The 16,017-nt window shown below is 44.7% G+C and overlaps 1 non-coding gene across 1 annotated transcript; it reads left to right on the plus strand.

The window, feature by feature from the left end:
- The first annotated feature begins 9,750 nt into the window (after nt 1-9,750).
- Nucleotides 9,751-9,868, plus strand: LOC128833266 (U5 spliceosomal RNA). The gene has a single exon (XR_008444161.1). It is a non-coding gene; the product is annotated as a U5 spliceosomal RNA (small nuclear RNA).
- Nucleotides 9,869-16,017: the final 6,149 nt, after the last annotated feature.

Below are 16,017 nucleotides of genomic sequence, written 5' to 3' on the forward strand. Positions count from 1 at the left end.
TCTCTTGCCAGCAACTGCATGGATCTCGGTCTTATTCCTTACTTGTGCTCTCTCCGATGCTGGAATTCTCAATATGTCATCTACATATTGTCTACATGAGGACACACAGGCCTGGTCTACACTAGGAAATTAGGTTGGTATAACTACGAGGCTCAGGGGGTTGGAAAAGCCAGTGGTAGGTTGACAGGAGAATTCTCCCACTGACTTAGCTACTTCATAGAATCATAGAATATCAGGGTTGGAAGGGACCTCAGGAGGTCATTTAGTCCAACCCCCTGCTCAAAGCAGGACCAATCCCCAACTAAATCATCTCAGCCACTTCCTCTTGAGGAGGTGGAGTACCTACACCAAACACGAGACCCGCTCCCATTGGCGTAGATGGCTCCTTTACTGAAGCAATACAGTGGTGCAGTTGCACTGCTGAAGCGTTTTAAGTGTAGACAAATCCTCAGGACAGTTAATCTGAATTAATTTCAAAGTGGATTAGTTAATCTGCATTAAACCCCTGTGTGGATGCAGATTTAAGGAGGACTCTAAGGTCTGGTCTACAATGGAAATTTCGGTAACTACATCAGTCGGGGGTGTGAAAAATCCACACCCCTGAGTGACGTACTTAAGATCACGTAAGTACCCTAAATCTCAGGGAGGTGGATTAACAATGCCAATGGGAGAATCTCTCCCATCAGTGTAGATAGCGTCTGCACTGAAGGGCTACTGCAATGCAGCTGCAGAGGAGTATCTGTAACATTTTAAGTGTAGACATACACTTAGTATGAATAAGAGCATCCACACAGGGGTTTAATGTGGTTTAAGTAATCCACTTTAAATTCATATCTTTAGTTAATTTGAATTAATTTTCCTGAGTGTCTGTGTGCAAAGAAACCCACAGAATTTAATCCCAGAAGGGACCATAATGATCATCTAGAGTAAAATGTTCAAAAGCACCTAAGTGTCTTAGGCTCTTAAATCTTTGACTTTCAATGAGAGATAGGCTCCTAAACCACTTCTAAAAATGAGACCGGCTGGCTTTTGAAAATTTTACTCCTAGTCTGATCCCCTGTATAACACAACATATAGAATTTCACCCAGTAATTCCTGCAGTAGAGCAAATCATTCTTCCCTACTACATAAAAGAAAACTGTTGAGCCCAATAACCTGTGGTTGCACTGGAGCACATCTTTCAGAAAGACATCCAATCTCAATTTAATAAACCTCCCAGTGAGAGGAATGTAACACTTCTCTTGGTATGTTGCTCCAATGGCTGACTACCCTCATTGTTAAAAAAATTGCATCTTATTTCCAGCTTGATTTTTTTCTAACTTAAGTTTCCAGCCATTGGATCTTGTTATGCTTTGGTCTATTAAAGGTTAAAGAACCCTGCAGTATATCAAGTATCTTTCTCCTGTGTTGGTACTTTAAAATTAGTTAATTGCCTCTTAACCTTCTCTTTGACAAGCTAAATATATTGAGTTACTTACATCTCTCATTGTAAGGCATGTTTTCCAGACCTTGAATCGTTCTTGTAGCTGTTCTATGAACTCTCCCCAATTTTTCTATATTCTTTTCAAATTGTGGATACCAAAAGTGGACACAGTATGCTGGCATTGGTCTCACCAATGCTGTATACAAAGGTACTATCACTCCCCCTAGTCCTATTCAATTTTCTTCTGTTTATATGTTCATCAATCATGTTAGCTCTTTCCCCCCTCTACCTATATAGACTACGTACCCACAAGTAATATTTGTATGGGGCTTATCACTTTGATAGCTAAATCCTGCACAAAATTTTGGTAGACACTATCAGAGAAGTTACTAAATTGAAAGGACTATTTTTCTCCTATTTATTTTATTGCGATGACTGCTTATCTTTGTCATTGGATCATCAGATGTACTCCTTTTAGTAGACTCTCAAGAGGTTTGATGAAGCAAATTCAGTAAGGGATGAATTATTAAATTATCTACAGACAGGAAATAAGTAATAATAAGAATCTTGCCTGTCTCTTATTTCAGTCTTCCATCCACAGCTCTCACAACAGTATCACAAAAGGGGAGCAAGTATCATTATGCCTATTTTCCAGATGGGAAAACTGAGGCACAGCACGATTGATGTGATTTGCCCAGGGCCACCCAGGAAAACAGCAGCAGAGCTGAGAACAGAACCTCAGAATCCCAGCCCAGTGTTCTGTCCACTAGGACATGCTACCTCCTGCTATCAGAAATCATGGCAGGCAGATATATCACATTGTGGTATGATCTTTTCACATTTCACAAAGTGGGCTGAGTCAGTAGTGGGAAAGAGATAGTCAAGGCACCTCTAGGTACTTTCTGAGTTAGTGCTAATGTTTTAGAAGGTATCTTTCTCTCCAAGTCACTTCTAAAGTAATACCACTGCATGGGGGAATTGGAGTTTTCAGACAAGAGATCAAACTCAAGTCCAGGACACTATGTCATTAAAGACCCCATAGCATCTTTTAGTAAAGACTGGATAACCTCTATGTCCTGGCAGTTTCCAGATCGAATAATTACACTTAGCCTTCCTAAATATCTCTTGCAGTTTCAGTTGGTCACCAGCAGAGGTGGCATGTACCTTAACTCTGCAGTTCCTGGTTTTCAGAGGTGTGACTGTAGCTGAACTTGTCATTCTGGAAGTGCACAAGCAGCACAAGGAACCACCAGGCAACCTTAATGCAGTGGGAATGAAGTTTGGAGGCATTTGATATTCTCTACATTGCCATGTGCTATTAAACAGGAGCTCCAGTGGATTCTTAATGTGATGGGTGGCGTGATCTCTACATATGCTTTGCTTTACTTGTTGGGGTGTTACAAGGCTTAACCAGTTATTGCAAATGCTTTGTGATTTTTTGGATAAAAAGGCCTACAGCTGTACAAAGCACACTTGCTGTCCATCCATAATGATAGATACCCTGTGCAACTTAAAGCTCCTGTGTTACTTTCATGCCATTGAGAGCCATCCCTCTAATGAAAATAACGTTGAGTGAATGTGAAGACATTTGTAAGATCTGTTTGGTTTGGATAAGTAGTCCAAGGTTTGGATGCTTTTCTGAGCCTCCAGGGTCTAGAAACTGATAATGATCTCACAATAATCGGCTTTTGTGAGTTTTCCAATAAGTGTGTGAAGCAGGCAGTGACATTTAGTGATTAGAGCAGATGACTGGAAACCAGTAGATCTGGGTTCTATCACCTGACTTGCTGTGTGGCCTTGGGCAAGTCACATAACCATCTTTTTAAAGACCATCTAATGAAAATTCTATCTGATTATTATTATTATTTATAGTGCATTAGCACCCAGAGACCCCAATCAAGATGAGAGCCCCATCTAAAACGAAGCATGGTCCAGTGTTTAGGACACTATCCTGGGACTTAAGAGACCCAAGATCAATTCTCTCTCTACCAGAAATTTCCTGTATGACTGTAGGCAAATGACTTAGGGTTGGTCTACATCAGCAGTTTCTGAACTGTGGGTTGCTACCCGAAAGGGGTTGTGCCATGAGCCGATGGGGTCATGGCAACTCTAATTTGTGGAGGATGACATTTTGCTCTGCAAAGCATGACCTCACATACACAGTGTGTGCAAAGTCACAATGCATGGAGGATGCCCTTTTGTGCTACAAAGTGGCATCCTCTGCACAGCATGACCTTGTATGTGTAATCCACATACCACCTGGGTGTGGTGTTCTGTCCCATCCAGTGGCACCAAGACCACTTAGAGAGAAATTAATGAGTCTACTCTACAGCCTTAGCTAAGAGCCAGTTGGCTTTTACCTCATGCTGTAGAGGCTCATGCACTAAGCTCCAGAGGTCGCCAGTTCGATCCCGCCCACCACCTACCAGGTTCTCTCAGCATTACATATGCACCACATGCATGAGGTCAAGCTTTGCAAAGAATGCCATTTTGCTCTTCAAAATGGCATCCTCCATGCTGTCTGGGGTCCCACAAGGAAATCATTCACTAAAATGGGATCATGCTAGCAAAAAGTGTGAGAACTGCTAGTCTATCCTTAAAAATTACATCAACATAACTGTGCCAGGTACGGGCCCCTAACCATACACCGACAAGAGGAGGTCAGCATCAGAACAACTTCAGCTACATGGACAGTAGCAATCTTCTGTCTATCTACCATGGGATTTTTTGTCAGAATAACTACGTTCATCAGGGCTCGGGTTCTTATTTACAAATCTCAAAACAAGATCAAATTCATTTCAGTTTTGGATTGGTTTCCTCTTCTATATAAACTTATTCTGCTCAATGCTCTATAAAACTAGTCTGAGAGAAGGAAGGGGAGGAGCGAGGAAGATTAGGTCGGAATAAACTCAGCTCGTTGACGTACTAGTACGAGAAATGCATGCAAGTGGTAACACATTCTGTTGTGAACTTCAAAAGCAGCTCCTGGATTTTACTAACCTTCTCCACCCTAAGAACTCAGATAACCCAGGATCTAACAAACCTTGGCATCATGATGTTCCCGAGGAGAACCTTACTTTTGAACTATTTCCAGTTTAGGAAGACAGCTGCTAAAATGAGAGGGCCCCACTTGCATTTAATCCAAACTCCCACTGTGAGCACCACTGGATCCTCTGAAGTATTTTGAGGCTTAGAGACAGCGAGTCGCAGCCCAGTTCCACCACATACTAATTCCCTAACATGCAGGATAGTATTTCATAGACATGGCAGGGCTTTTCTATAGATCCTTGTGCCTTAGTTTGTGAGCTTGGCAGTATTTGATTTTACTTTTTAATCATTTTGACAGATACTATCAAAGCTTATTTTTAAGCATTTAAATTTTCACAGTTCCGGGAATTTCTGAGGTGGGGGTCAGACAATGGGGGAGGGTCAGACAAGGGTTCTTTAATGACAGTAAATGTTCAGAGTCAACCAAACAGTTAAAACACAAATTGTCAACCTCACCTGTCAAAAGATACCAAGTAAACATCCTTAAATCAAACTTCAGGTCTCAGGCAAAGTAAGAAAAATGCTGCTTATTCGTAAATTTCAATTATTCATGGAAATATCTTTTAGTCGGCATGCGTGTGTAGTGAAATTGATGTTTACCAACATTTACCGATAAAAATCTAATCCTTCCAAGCTCATTTATGAGTAGGCTGACACTCAAATGAGTGACCTGGGGAACACATTCATTCATTCATTCATTCGCTCTCTCTCTCTCTCTCTCTCTCTCTCTCTCTCTCACACACACACACACACACACACACACACACACACACACACCTCTTCCTGTCAATGAGCAGGGACTGGAAAGCCTCTGACAAAGCCTCGTGGATTGATTTACATGACTGGAGTGTTCAAAATCTCCGGTTATAACCTGCTAATAACCTTATAGGCAGGACAGAGTGGGTAAAAGATGGGGGTGGGGCAGCATTCTACATTAGAGACACCAATACCCTGTTTCAGAGTTTGGGTAATTCAGAAGCACAGGCTCTTATATTCATATGGCTCAACATACTAACTGAGAAAGCCCAGGAAGGGATACTGGAGCGGGTCTGTTACAGTATCAAACTAGAGAACAGGATGAGTTGCTCCTTCAGCACTGGTCTGTAATGCATGGAAAGAAAACTTGCCTTATCCTGAGAGATTTCAGTCACAGACACATGCTGGAGATCTCATGCAGCCGACAGTAACATATCATGATGCCCCTTTGGCCCAAACAGTTAAGCCAACATTCAGGATGTAACTGTCTGTGATATGTCCATGGCATATACACAGAGTTAGAAAAATAAACACTCATCCTAAAAGGGTGCAACAAACACTACTTTATTTCTTAGAATTCACAAATGTAACATATAACAACCAGTTACAGAAACAGATGACAGACTGCTACCTAAGGCAGAGAGGCACAGCTCAACCCACCTTTTTTCCAGACTGATGGATGAAGAGCCAGATCCCATGTTTCCCTACAAAGCCCCATAGCTTGCAAGCAGGACCAGGAACCCCCTTGCAACTTGAAGTGATACTTATCATTTTAACACAGTTTTCAATACAATCTAGTGATACGCTGTCTGACCCTTATGACCCAGGGTCCAGTGGGGATGCTGGAAGAGGTGACTCAGTCTCAAAAAAAGAGCCTAATGACAATCCTGTACAAAGAGACAGAAATCCTGAAAATGTGGATTTAGAAACTGCTGCAGTGGTGATTAAGACTCAGCCATATTTAGACAGAGCATCTATCGAGATGTACCTAAAACCATCATTGTGTTTGGAGAACTGGTGCACATCAATCAAATCTGGCAGCCACTGTGCATCCTTATCTAAAATAATAATCTTGTTTCTGTTTGTGTGATGTGTAAGCATCCTGGTTGTTAGCCATTTGCTAATATACACACGGAGGGTCACATTCAAAACAAAATAAAAACGTAAAACCAAAAAAGTTTATTGACCGACTGGTGAAACACTGATGTCACAACAACCTGAGCAAAATGGAAATAATCCAGGCATACCAGGTAAAGATAAGGCAGGCTTTTAGTGTTTCTTTCTTCCAGTGTCTTCTTGAGTGCCCCACCTCAGGCTACAAATGTGAGGGTCCAGGAAAAAACTGAAAACTGTAAGGGAAAAAAAAGTGTTTTTTCCTGAGGCCCCAGTACTGAAAAATTGGGAATTTTGGGCAAAATTGAAAAGAAACATTTATGCGAAATATTTTCTCTCAGAATGAACAGTGAAAAAAATTTAGAGAAATGTTCAAAACCATTTTATTACTGCTGCACTTCGGTCCTTAAAGATGTTTTCTAATAACTAATAAGTGTCAAAAGAAATTATTTTATTTCAAAACTTATGGCTTTAGGCAATTACAATTCATATATACTGCAGGCCCTAGATACCATATATAGCTATGTAACCCTCTGGGGCGTATTATTACAGCTCCCAGTCACTAGAGGATGCTGCCATCTTTACTAGAGAACAGAACTGAGTACAGTGACGCTTGCTTGTGGACTTCTGTCCTGCAAGTGGAGTTTGGTGTGGAGACAATGGGGGGGGGGGCGAGAAAGAGAGGGGGCAGGGTGATCAAATTTCCCAAAGTGAAAACAGGACACCACATGGGGCTGGCCCAAGCACTCACCCGAGCCCTGCCTCCTTCCCCTCCCCCACATGTGGGGCTGGCCCAAGCCGCTGGCCTGAGCCCTGTTCTTCCTCCCCTCTATCCCCATACAGGGCTCTTGTCCAAACCCAGCCTGCTCCCCACATGGAGCTGGCATCGCTCCTTGCCCAAGCCCTGCTGCCTGACCCCCTTTGCAGCTGGCTGTTGCTTCTCATCTGAACCCTGCTTCCCCGCCATGCAGGTGGTGTGGCTGACCAGCAGTTGGCAAGAGCAAAAGGGACAAATGCCCGTTTTTGCCAAAAAAAATCAGGATGGCTGGGAAAGGGCTTAAAAAGGAAACTGTCCTGGCTAAAATGGGATGTATGGTCACCCTGGACAGGGGAAGAAGCAGCTGCTACTCTGAAGACATTCTTTGAACAAGCCTCTTCTGCAGTCAGAATATAAACTTGTAATGCAGGGGTTGGCAACCTTTCAGAAGTGGTGTGCCAAGTCTTCATTTATTCACTCTAATTTAAGGTTTCGCGTGCCAGTCATACATTTTAACGTTTTTAGAAGGGCTCTTTCTATAAGTCTATACTATAGAACTAAACTATTGTGCTATGTAAAATAAATAAGGTTTTTTAAAATGTTTAAGAAGCTTCATTTAAAATTAAATTAAAATGCAGAGCCCTCTGGACCGGTGGCTAGGACCCCAGCAGTGTGAGTGCCACTGAAAATCAGCTTGCATGCCACATTTGGCACACGTGCCATAGGTTGCCTACCCCTGGTGTAATGCAAACTCTGCAAAAAAAAAAAAAAAAAAAGTATTTTCTCTAGAAGTATTTACAGATGGGTGGACAAATGTACAGGGATAAGTTATTTAAAAGATTTAAGAAACTGGTTGAGGCGGAATCAAACACACACAAGCGCATTAATACAGGAGAGAACATCCATATAGCAGAGTATATTAGTAGTGAAATGAGTACTAGAGAAGGTTGGAAGTGGGAAAGTATTTGCTTTGCAGACTGACAATGCCAGTAAAGGAAAGCAGCACAAGAAATCATAATGGACATATTATTGCAATAGGTTGTGCTTCCCATGGCCTAAATGCTTCAAATTTCAGATTTCATGAAGTTGGGCACACTGGAAAAGATCTATAAAAGAGCAAAAGGATTTATAAAATATGTTAAAACTACTCATATTGTGTCTGCAGTCTTTAAGAAGCAGCGGGAAGAAAAGTATAGTAAGACTAAAAAGGAAACCCTGAAACTTTCTAGCAAAACAAGATGGGGAAATGTAGTGATGTCATTTGAAAGTTTACTAAAAATGAAACAGCTTTTCAAAGAAACCATTGTAACTGAAGATCTAAAGTAGTTAAAAGTGTAAGGCACTCTCTATTTTGAGGATATCTTTTGGGTTCACCTGCAAAACTCTGAAGATTCTACAGCCAGTTGCTTCTGCAAATCACTATCTGAATCAGATAGCATTTGTCATTGGACATTATTTTGGCCATAAATTGAGCAGAGTCAATTGTTTTTGAGAATCTAAGTGCATCTTTACTCAAGTCAGGATGAAGTAAAAGTGAAGGACTTTATTCTAGATGGGAAAAATTTTGCTGCAAACCAATACATGCTTTTGCAAACCTCTTAGATCCAAGATTCAAAGGTAGCAATGTTAGCAATGATAGCATTGTTACAGCATTTGACTAGATTACCAAACAAGCAACACTCTTAGGACTCGATGTTGCAAAAGTACTTACAAAGGCTGCAGAATACAGAACCTCTTCTAGGAGCGCAAACTGAGAATCTGCTAAGCATATTGTTGCTACAATATGGTAATAAGGCCTTTGTACAACACAATCTCAAACTCCTCTTGCTTCTCCTCTACTTCAGATTTCTCCATTTTCTGCAGCCTGTGAAAGAAACGGGTCAGTGTTTGGAAATATAAACCCAGTCAAGAAACAGGCTACCATGTGAAAGAGTTGACAAGCTTGTTTCAATTCATGCAAAGCCTAAGTTTAATACAGCTTCATCTTTAACATAAAGATCATAATGAAAGTTCAGAATTTTGAACCCTATGGATATAACCTTCCTTTTTATTTACAAGTAAACAATATTGATGCTTTCTATTTTCAACCTTTAAAAATTTTGTTTCTATTTTAGAAATATGTCAACAGGCAAAAAAAACAACACAAAAAACAAAAAACAAAACAAAAACCCAACAACCACAAGTACCTTAGGGCAGAGGTTCTCAAACTGGGAGGTGCACCGCGCTGGGAGGTGGGACATGGAATTCTGGGGGAGGAGAAGGCAGCATAAGAAGCTGCTCTGCCTTGAGAACTGGGCAGCCCCTATTTTCCACCAAACAAAAAGAAACATTTATAAACTCAAAACAAAAGGAGATACTCCCCCACCCCCCTTGCTGGAGAGATGGGTGGGTGTTGTCCTGTTACTAGCCTCAGGGCATCAATACCTTCCACTAAACAGGGCCTTAGCTTTTGTTGTTTCTCCCTGTAGAGCGTAGACCAGCTTCTCATCCTGGAGAAGCCTGTCCCCCTACTACCCAAAACATTACTTCCCTCCCCCAGCCAAGGAGGGGTTTTTAAAGATCTCAGGCAGCTCTTAATTGGACTCGGATGTCCCTAATTGATCTTCTCAGCTTATAGGAAAAAGGGCCTTTATCATTCTAGGGCTAACATACCTGCCTTCCTTCTCTTCAGATCATATCAATCTTTCAGCTTTTACTAAACATTTCCGTGGAGAGAAACATTTATGAGTTTCTACTCAATTTTTTCAACAGCTACTCCCCTCTCTTGCAGCCCTCCAGCCTGACTTCCTCACAAGTGGCAGATCCGTGCCTGCTCAAACCAGCCAAGAGTAACACCCAACATTGACTTAAAAGGGAGCCCATCCAGACCCCCAGATGCACTTCACTGCTTGTAGCACCATTTATTATTGTGTAGCATGCAGCAGTGCGTTAGGTGCTTCACAGCACATGAAGAAATAAAAGACCTCGGCCCGAAAGAGTACACTCTGAATTTAACAAAATGAGTGGCAAGGAGCGAAGAAGGGACATGGCATGGAAAGATGAGAGTTACTATTAATGCAGCTATTACAGTTTATCTATGTACGCACTTCATGATGGATCAGGGATATCTGGTTTTCAGTGTCTAGAAGGTAATGATACAAGATGATGAAAATGCTCAATTGCTTTGTTGGGAGCATCCCGGGAGAGATGAGTTTTCAAGAGGGACTTGAGAACCTGATCCAAAGTGCATTGAAGTCAATGTGAGTGTTTCTGCTGGCTTCAGTGGGCTACGGATCAGGCCATAGAAGGAATAGTTCAGCATTCTAGGGGCATGACGTAATAAAAAGCACGGAGATGCATTTGGAATCATCCGAGCAATTAGCTAAGACAGTGTCAGGAACTCTGCTAGCTCGGTGGGCAGTTGCCTGGTGACCCAATGAGCTCAGCTGGGCCCAATAAACCCTCGCTAAGTGCCTATGCTCCCTGGCTGGACGAAGGGCCAACAGATCACTATTTAAGCCTGGAGGCCAAAGCAGCACAGTGTGTTCCATACCTGCAGCTGCACCAGATCTGCTTTCTGGACAGGCCCTTGTTCCAACCCTAGTCCCTACTTTCCTCAGAACTCCTGCTTCTGACCATTGGTCTGTCCCCTGACTTATGTCTCCAGATCTGTGCTCTGATTCCACTCCGACCACTAGGCCAGATGCCTGTTCTCACCACTAGGTTGCACTGCCTGGACCCTGGTGTGTATCACACAGCAACAGATGGGAAAAGAAAGGGTATAGGAAGGTGACAGCTTCGACACAAACTGATCATGGAGTTTATTGTCCATTTTAATCTTTGTTTAAATGTTTTGTTATGTTAAGATCTGAAGCAGACTCCAGAGCTGGAAGTAAATGTACTGTGCTATATTTTTTTGCTAAGAAAAGCAAGTTAAGTTTTTATTTAAAATTACGATAAGCATGGACTGCAGCACTTTGCTATTCAATCTCTGTTGGGAGGGTGGTTGACGCTGCCTTTTGGGGGGGATGAACGTGATCAGGTTTGCGAATGAGCAGAGTGAGGGCCTAGCCAGGCTCTACTTTGCCTATTTAATCAATGGCCCGGAGAAGATGTTGCTATGGCCCACTGTAAAATAGAGTGAGGACAGTCAGTTGCATGAGTTTCTTTGTTCAACTGTGTGTGAATTTAATGCTCGTTAAGGAGCCCTGGCTGATCGGTCTGGAGACTCAGGTCCAATTGTCAAACGTGGGTGCCTGAAGTTAGGCATCTCAACAAGTGACCTGCTATTCACGGTGTTGAGTATCAGCAGCTCCTAGGGGAGTTCATAAGTGCAGAATTCCAAATGTAGGTGCCTAGATCAAAGGCCTGACTTTTGAACTTGGCTCAACTTAAGGGCACCCACATTTTGCCCAGAAGTCCTCTCTGTTTATCCACAAAATTGGCACAGCACAGACCGTGCAACATTCTCACTATCCAATAGAAAAGCCTGCCTCCCTTCACTGCTACACTGATAGTAACCAGAAATCAAACTGCATGAGAGTGGCTAAAAAGGGAACAAGTTAGGCGGAGAAGCCTCCCTGGAGTGAATCAAGTTGCAAGCAATTTCAGCACCTGTCAGAGAGGGAGTGTCACTCATGTCCTGTTGGGCTGAACATTCAACACCCCCTCTTTTTCTCTCCTCCAATTCCCTTCTTCTCTTTTGAAGCAGAATCAGCAGTCACAGGCAGATACCTTCCTTAAGAGCATTTCAAGACAAAGCATTGGCTTTAACACGGAGAGGTCACCCCTGGTATGTCTCACAAGTGGCCTCATTTTCATCACTTACATACCTTATCTATTCATCTGAACAGATAGGGTACTCAATACACCATTACAATTACAATCCACATCCAAAGAAAGTACTGAACTAAGCATGAAGCTGGAGTGCACACAATGCACCGTGAATACATTATGCCGGCTGCTAGCTCATGACAATGGGCCTGTATAATTAACTGGATGAGGAGATTCAGAAGTGCTGTTTCCAATTAAAAATAACACTTTTGCAAGGGCAAATGAGTGAGGCAGTGGTTGTAATTCTAATGCAGCTCTAGCAGCCGCCTCATTTGTCCTAGAAGACCCTGTCTTCCTGCCCCAGATTGGTACCCTATACCCTCCTCTTCCTCCTATACCAAAACAACTTCCTACATCCCTCAGTGCTTGAGAGCTACTGACCAGGGCGGGCGGGAGGGAGATTAGAAAGAATTCCCCCAGAGGAAGTTATTCCACAACAGAGCGAGTCAAAAATATTCAGTCAAAAAATTGATGAAAAATGGTCCTTTTTAAAAAAAAAAATCATTTTTATGTGGAAAAGCCTGTCATGAAATTTTCCATTTTTTGATGAAAAGCACAAATTAAACAGCTTTTGGTTTTCTAAAACCTAAAAAATGCTTGCTTTTTTTCCATAGAAAAAGCAGAACACGTTTGTGAAATATTTTGAGGGGAAAAATGTAAAATTTGCATTGCCTTTAAAAATTTCCACACAAACTGCCATTTTCTGAACAGCTCTAGAATGGACCAGTGTCAGGGTTCTTGCACCTTCCTCAGAAGGAACTGGTAGTGCTCACAGTTAGAGACTGGACTACTGGGAGGGCAATTCCTCTTCTTCCATTCCGGGAATAACCATGGTGCTTTTATCCAGGAAGGAGAGAGGGCCTAAAGAGCTCATCCCAACCTGTTGTAAAGCTTTGATAATAGCAACAGATAAATTCACTCAGATTGACATTATCATTTCTCTTTGGGAAGACAAATGAGATTGAAAGCACCTCTCTCCTAGGCAACAATTATGGGCTCAGTCTTGTTCTCCTTGAAATAAATGAGAGTTTTGCCATTGATTTAGTGGAAGCATGATTGGGCCCCTTAAATGCACACTGCACGTTGCTTTCAGTGGTCAGCAGACATCACTTCAGGAAATCAGTTTGTTATGTTGCATTACACAGTGTGACAAAATGATGCAGTGAATAAGGAATGAAATGCTGACTCTTTCATAAATCTTTAAAGTGACAAAGCTGTTGTGAACCAGGGAAGCTACTGTCAGTTCGTTTAGCAGACAAAGAACAAACTGATGATGACTGAACATTTAGTAAGTGACATCCATCCCCACGGCGGGTGGTTTGGCCTCAAGCATGAAGAATGGGATGTCAGTTCATCTCTTCTCCCAGTGAAAGGACAGTGCACTGTATATATACACGCATTAACCCCAAACAAATTAACAATCACCTTGGGAATTCAGCGACAAAGTGAGTATTCACCTACGAAAGCTTATGCTCCAATACGTCTGTTAGTCTATAAGGTACCACAGAACTCTTTGTCGCTTTTCTTGGGAATTGAGAATTTCAAACTTATTTTTTTTAACTTATGCGGTGTTGTTGTGCCCCACGATATTAGAGAGACCAGGTGTGTGAAGTAATATCGTTTATTGGACCAACTTTTGTTGGTGAGAGAGACAAGCTTTCGAGTTTACACATACAGGGCTGGCTCCAGGCACCAGCCGACCAAGCACGTGCCTGGGGCGGCACCTTGTAAGGGGAGGCCAATCTTGAGGTGGCGGGGGGCGCTCGGGGTAATTTTTTTTGTTCTTTTGTTTCGGCCGGGCGGCGCTCGGGGGGGGGGTGGGTTGTTTGTCTTTCAGCGGCATGGCGTGGCGCTCAGGGGGGGTGTTTCGCCAGTGCGGTGCTGGGGGGAGGGGTGTTCCGGCAGCGCGGCGCTCGGGGTTTTGTTGGGTTTTTTTTGGTTCGGCGGGGCGGTGCTCGAGGTTTTTTGTTGTTGTTGTTTTTGTTTCGGCCGGGCGGCGCTTGGGGGGGTTGGGTTGTTTTTGTTTCAGCGGTGTGGCGTGGAGCTCGGGGGGGTGGGGTGTTTTGGCGGCACACAGCTGGGGTGGGGGTGTTTCAGCGGCGCGGCGCTGGGGGGGGGGGGTTGTTTCGGCGGCACAGCGCTCGGGAGGGGTGTTTTTGCTTAGGGCGGCAAAAAAATTAGAGCCGGCCCTGTACACATAGCTCTTATAAATTAGGGCCCAACCAAATCCACAGTGCATTCTGGTCAATTTCATGGCCATAGGATTTGAAAATTGGTCAATTTCACGACTTCAGATGTTTACATCTGAGATTTCATGGTGTTGTAACCATGGGGGTCCCAACCCAAAAGGGGGCTGGGGGGGTTGAAAAGTTGTTGTAGGGAGGCTGCGGGATTGCCACCCATATTTCTGTGCTGCTTTCAGAGCCCAGCTCTGAAGGCAGCAGCCACAGAGCTTCCTGCAGCTGCAGGAGGTTCCTGGAGGTGGATCTGATCTCCCCCATGCTCCACTTGAGAACAGCTGTGCAGGGGAAGAGTAAGTCCCCCCCCCCCCCAGCCTGGGGACTAGCAGCTGGAGCCCAGGAAACGGTAAGAGACCCCAGCTGGGGTGCCCCCCAGCCTTGCTCCTCCCCCTCCCCACCCCTCCAATAGCTAGATTTATCGGGGGAGGGCTTATTGCAGGGATCGGCAACCTTTGGCACATGACCCACCAAGCTAAGCACCCTGGCGGTCCGGGCCGGTTTGTTTACTTGCCGCATCCGCAGGGGCAGCCAATCGCGGCTCCCACTGGCTGTGGTTCGCCGCTCCAGGCCAATGGGGGCTGCGAGAAGTGGTGGCCAGCACATCTCTCAGCCCGCACAACTTCCCGCAGCCCCCATTGGCCTGAAGCGGCGAACCGTGGCCAGTGGGAGCCGCGATCGGCCGAACCTGCAGACGCGGCAGGTAAACAAACCGGCCCGGCCTGCCAGGGTGCTTACCCTGGTGGGCCGCATGCCAAAGGTTGCCGATATCTGACCTATTGCATCAGTGACATGTTTTCCATGGCTGTGAATTTGGTAGGGTCCTACTTATAGTAATCACATGGATGCCAAAATGCAAGTCTGTCTCCTTATCTAGCTTTTCAATCCAATGTTCCTGTACACTAGCTTGCTATCATAAGATTGCTTATGAATAGAGCTGGTCAGGAATTTTTTGATAAAACTTATCAGTTTGGCACAAGATATGCTTCTATACAGCGTGGTATTTATTCACGGCACTATCTTGATAGTATTAGTTTCTGTTTTGTTCTATTCTTATCTAATTGCCCCTTGCCTGGCTCAGGAACCTAGGACATTGTGCAAGCAGTTAAAATGTCTTATAGTTATCATAAAGTTGCTTAGGGTTACCATACATCCGGTTTTTCCCGGACATGTCCGGCTTTTCGGCAATCAAACCCCCGTCCGGGGGGAACTGCCAAAAAGCCGAACATGTCCGGGAAAAATACCGGACGGGAACTTCCTCTCCCGCGGCTGCTCTGCTCCTCCCCTGACTCAGACTTTGGCTCTGTTTAAGAGCCAAGCTGCCCGAGCCAGTGCTACCGGCTTCGGGCAGCCCCCGTGCCTCCGGACCCCAGCCGCCGGCCTGGCACTTCCCTTCCCGGGCTCCAGCTGCTCTGCTCCGGCGGCTGGGGTCCGGAGGCACGGGGGCTGCCCGAAGCCGGAGCACTCGGGCAGCTCGCCTCTTAAACAGAGCCGAAGAGTCAGAGGAGGATCAGAGCAGCTGGAGCCCGGGAGGGGAAGTGCCCAGCCGGGGGCGCAGGGTCCGGAGGCATAGGGGCTGCCCGAAGCCCGAGCGCTACCGGCTTCATGGTTTGCCGGGCAGCCTCCAGACCCTGCGCCCCCGGCCGGGCGCTTCCCCTCCCGGGCTCCAGCTGCTCTGATCCTCCCCTGACTCTTCGGCTCTGTTTAAGAGCCAAGCTGCCCGAGCCAGCGCTACCGGCTTCGGGCAGCCCCCTTGCCTCCGGACCCCGAGCCGCCGGCTGGGCACTTCCCTTCCCAGGCTCCAGTTGCTCTGCTCCGGCGGCGCAGGGTCCGGAGGCATGGGGGCTGCCCGAAGCCGGTAGCACCGGCTC

This window comes from Malaclemys terrapin, chromosome 2 (assembly GCF_027887155.1).
Source record: "Malaclemys terrapin pileata isolate rMalTer1 chromosome 2, rMalTer1.hap1, whole genome shotgun sequence".
NCBI classification, from domain to species: Eukaryota; Metazoa; Chordata; order Testudines; family Emydidae; genus Malaclemys; species Malaclemys terrapin.